The following is a 5,494-nucleotide window of genomic DNA, read 5'->3' on the forward strand; positions in this document are numbered from 1 at the left end:
TTTGTCTCCTTCAGCCACTCCTGACTTTGTGGCTTCTTCCAAACTGTCTCTCATGTTTGACACAGCCTCTCAGCTGGTGTATTCCAAAAACACCGTCTGTGTCTCAGAATCATCTTGATCATCTTCCTGTAAGTATTCCACTAGTCTCTCTGAGTTTGCTCCAATTTGTTTCTGAATTGTACCCACTTGTGTATTTAGGATCTGATTCTGTAAGAAAGCTCCAGGCATGCAGACCTCCATACTGCACAAAACACCATTGATTTCAATAGATCTTTACATGAGCAGAACACTTTGCAAGGTTGGGCCCTAGATTGTGAACTCTGTGAGGCTGGTATGCCATCCTCTCTCCGAAATACTTTTGTGAGTCTCCATGTGCACTTCTGCACTATATAATAGTTCTAAATAATTAAATGACTTCTCTTTTAACCAAAGCATAGTCTAAATTATTTTTGTTGTTTCTGTCTACAAAGAGCTGATAGATTCTTCCTTGCCAGATTTATTTAATTTAATTATACGAGAATTGCAAGTGATTACTTTGGCTTGCAACTCTCTTCTTCTGGTTTATTCATGGTATTCTGTCTTGGCTTATATGATGACCAATAAAAAAAAAAAAAAAAAAAAACCTGTACCTTCCTGTTTTCCTGGTTAAGGTAATAATAGTAAAACTTGAAATAGTGCAGAATTGGTATTTGTGCATTTGTGTGAAATTATTCTCATGAAAGAAAGCATCCAATTGTGTAATTTCAACAAGAAAAACAAGGTTTTTTAAGTGTGTGTGTGTGTGTGAGTGTGAATGCGCATGTGTAAAGTAGCTGCTATCCAGGAGATTAGCCTGATCCCTTCTTAATCAAATCTCACTTTAGTTTAAAACTTGCTTCTTCTGTAAAGAGCAGAAATCCTACCCACTTCACTGCAATGCTGTCACCCTTTTCATTATGCAAACTTTCACAAAATACTGAGCCAGAACCTTCCTCTGAATCTCCTGCTGTGTTTTGTGTGGTCTTTATTTAGATTATAAAATGGGAGTAGGAAATGTCTTGTAAAGAACAGTTACACTGTCTCACTTCACATCCCATGTTTTCTACCTTAGGAATTCTGTGTGTTCATCCAGCAGCAGTCTTCTGTTAAAAGAAAAGGAGTACTTGTGGCACCTTAGAGACTAACCAATTTATTTGAGCATAAGCTTTTGTGAGTTACAGCTCACTTCATCGGATGCATACTGTGGAAAGTGTAGAAGATCTTCTACACTTCTTCTGTTAATGACTGACTTGCTCTCTTTTTTTCTTGTCAGAATGGAGATCTAGTCTATTGCTCCCACTCATACAGGGCAGCATTCCTTTCCTAGTAGCTTCTTCTAAATCAAATAATGGGATATGCAGACTCTCCTTTCTCTGAACTGTATGTACTTTTACTCATTAATTAACACAGACTACTAAGGTAAAGCAACAAGTTAAATGCTAAATACGTTTATCGTACATGGGGCCCTGTGAATTCCATGACTGGAGTTTGATTCAGAATTTATTGTCTGTTTAAGATTCTAAGCTTTCATTCTAAAAAGAATGTTTCATGTCCTTATAGTTGTGCAGGATATTTGTCAAATGTGAATCTCAGATGGCCCAAAGTAATTATGCCTGCCTGAATCTGCAGCCATCATGAAAAAATAGTTTTGAAAGAAGAGTCAACTGCCCAGTTCATCCAAATGAGGCATTTACTCTGCACTATATATAGAGACTTCTGTCACTGAAACACAAGCATCTCTCTTATGATAATCGTAGATTTACACATTTATGCTCACTTGAGAAGATTCCTAGATCTACCCTGCTCACTATTGCTAACAGACATGAAAACCTGTCTGTTACTCTGCTGTTTCTCCTTATACAGTATTCCTCATAACACAAGTGGGACACAAAGGAATATTTGATTTCAGTAAACCATGCAATAATTTCTTGCATTGTCATGGCTAACCTGTGTCCTCTCCTCTTTTGTCTCTTATTTCTTTCGGTGCATCCACACTACAGACCTATTTTGCATGATCTGCCCTTGAGTTATTTCCCGCATGTTAGCCTATTATGAGAAAGAACAGCCACATTTCAGAATAGTAGTCAAGTACTTCGGAGGGGGGTGTTACTGTAACGTCCACACTGGAGCATAACTCCGTCCTATGTGGCCCTAAGACTTCTGACTTTGTGAAAAGTGATCACTCACAGCTGATAGGGTGTGTCACGGTTCCTCCCCCACTCTGAACTCTAGGGTACAGATGTGGGGACCTGCATGAAAAACCTCCTAAGCTTATCTTTACCAGCTTAGGTCAAAACTTCCCCAAGGTACAAAATATTACATCCGTTATCCTTGGACTGGCCGCTACCACCACCAAACTAATACTGGTTACTGGGGAAGAGCTGTTTGGACGCGTCCTTCCCCCCAAAATACTTCCCAAAACCTTGCACCCCACTTCCTGGACAAGGTTTGGTAAAAAGCCTCACCAATTTGCATAGGTGACCACAGACCCAAACCCTTGGATCTTAAGAACAATGAACAATCCTCCCAACACTTGCACCCCCCCTTTTCTGGGAAATGTTGGATAAAAAGCCTCACCAATTTGCATAGGTGACCACAGACCCAAACCCTTGGATCTGAGAACAATGAAAAAGCATTCAGTGTTTTACAAGAAGACTTTTAATAAAAAATAGAAGTAAATAGAAATAAAGAAATCCCCCCTGTAAAATCAGGATGGTAGATATCTTACAGGGTAATTAGATTCAAAAACATAGAGAACCCCTCTAGGCAAAACCTTAAGTTACAAAAAAGATACACAGACAGAAATAGTTATTCTATTCAGCACAATTCTTTTCTCAGCCATTTAAAGAAATCATAATCTAACACATACCTAGCTAGATTACTTACTAAAAGTTCTAAGACTCCATTCCTGTTCTGTCCCTGGCCAAGACGACTACAGACAGACACAGACCCTTTGTTTCTCTCCCTCCTCCCAGCTTTTGAAAGTATCTTGTCTCCTCATTGGTCATTTTGGTCAGGTGCCAGCGAGGTTACCTTTAGCTTCTTAACCCTTTACAGGTGAGAGGAGCTTTCCCCTGGCCAGGAGGGATTTCAAAGGGGTTTACCCTTCCCTTTATATTTATGACAGGGTGTTTTTGTCTTTTATCATTTTCCTGTGTGAGTTCATTAGAGAGCATAGTAATTGTCAGATTTCACCCACATAGTTGTTATTGAGGTATTTAGTGCAGTGGATGAGGTATACCACATGTTGTGATACCACTTACTTTGATACCACTTACTGTGATACCACTTCTCTCCTGCTGGTAATAGCTCATCTTACCTGATCACTCTTGTTACAGTGTGTATGGTAACACCCATTGTTTCATGTTCTCTGTGTATGTAAAATTCCCCTACTGTATTTTCCACTGTATGCATCCAATGAAGTGAGCTGTAGGTCACGAAAGCTTATGCTCAAATAAATTGGTTAGTCTCTAAGCCCTGGTCTACACTAGGACTTTAGGTCGAATTTAGCAGCATTAAGTCGATGTAAACCTGCACCCGTCCACACAATGAAGCCCTTTATTTCGACTTAAAGGGCTCTTAAAATTGATTTCCTTACTCCACCCCTGACAAGGGGATTAGCGCTTAAATCGACGTTGCCGGCTCGAATTTGGGGTACTGTGGACACAATTCGATGGTATTGGCCTCCGGGAGCTATCCCAGAGTGCTCCATTATGACTGCTCTGGACAGCACTCTCAACTCAGATGCACTGGCCAGGTAGACAGGAAAAGAACCGCGAACTTTTGAATCTCATTTCCTGTTTGGCCAGCGTGGCAAGCTGCAGGTGACCATGCAGAGCTCATCAGCACAGGTGACCATGATGGAGTCCCAGAATCGCAAAAGAGCTCCAGCATGGACCGAACGGGAGGTACGGGATCTGATCGCTGTTTGGGGAGAGGAATCCGTGCTATCAGAACTCCGTTCCAGTTTTCGAAATGCCAAAACCTTTGTCAAAATCTCCCAGGGCATGAAGGACAGAGGCCATAACAGGGACCCGAAGCAGTGCCGCGTGAAACTGAAGGAGCTGAGGCAAGCCTACCAGAAAACCAGAGAGGCGAACAGCCGCTCTGGGTCAGAGCCCCAAACATGCCGCTTCTATGACGAGCTGCATGCCATTTTAGGGGGTTCAGCCACCACTACCCCAGCCGTGTTGTTTGACTCCTTCAATGGAGATGGAGGCAATACGGAAGCAGGTTTTGGGGACGAAGAAGATGATGATGATGAGGAGGTTGTAGATAGCTCACAGCAAGCAAGCGGAGAAACCGGTTTTCCCGACAGCCAGGAACTGTTTCTCACCCTAGACCTGGAGCCAGTACCCCCCGAACCCACCCAAGGCTGCCTCCTGGACCCAGCAGGCGGAGAAGGGACCTCTGGTGAGTGTACCTTTTAAAATACTATACATGGTTTAAAAGCAAGCATGTGAAAGGATTACTTTGCCCTGGCATTTTGCGGTTCTCCTAGATGTAGTCCTAAAGCCTTTGCAAAAGGTTTCTGGGGAGGGCAGCCTTATTGCGTCCTTCATGGTAGGACACTTTACCACTCCAGGCCAGTAACACGTACTCGGGAATCACTGTAGAACAAAGCATTGCAGTGTATGTTTGCTGGCATTCAAACAACATCCGTTCTTTATCTCTCTGTGTTATCCTCAGGAGAGTGAGATATAATTCATGGTCACCTGGTTGAAATAGAGTGCTTTTCTTCAGGGGACACTCAGAGGAGCCCATTCCTGCTGGGCTGTTTGCCTGTGGCTAAACAGAAATGTTCCCCGCTGTTAGCCACAGGGAGGGGGGAAGGTTGAGGGGGTAGTCACGCGGTAGGAGGAGGCAAAATGCGACCTTGTAACGAAAACACATGTGCTATGTATGTAATGTTAACAGCAAGGTTTACCCTGAAAGAGTGTAGCCACTGTTTTATAAAATGTGTCTTTTTAAATACCGCTGTCCCTTTTTTTTCTCCACCAGCTGCGTGTGTTTCAATGATCACAGGATCTTCTCCTTCCCAGAGGCTAGTGAAGCTTAGAAAGAAAAAAAACGCACTCGTGATGAAATGTTCTCCGAGCTCATGCTGTCCTCCCACACTGACAGAGCACAGACGAATGCGTGGAGGCAAATAATGTCAGAGTGCAGGAAAGCACAAAATGACCGGGAGGAGAGGTGGCGGGCTGAAGAGAGTAAGTGGCGGGCTGAGGAGAGTAAGTGGCGGGCTGAAGAGAGGGCTGAAGCTCAAATGTGGCGGCAGCGTGATGAGAGGAGGCAGGATTCAATGCTGAGGCTGCTGCAGGACCAAACCAGTATGCTCCAGTGTATGGTTGAGCTGCAGCAAAGGCAGCTGGAGCACAGACTGCCACTGCAGCCCCTCTGTAACCAACCGCCCTCCTCCCCAAGTTCCATAGCCTCCACACCCAGACGCCCAGGAACGCGGTGGGGGGGCCTCCGG

This window comes from Lepidochelys kempii, chromosome 8 (genome assembly GCF_965140285.1).
Source record: "Lepidochelys kempii isolate rLepKem1 chromosome 8, rLepKem1.hap1, whole genome shotgun sequence".
NCBI lineage: Eukaryota > Metazoa > Chordata > Testudines > Cheloniidae > Lepidochelys > Lepidochelys kempii.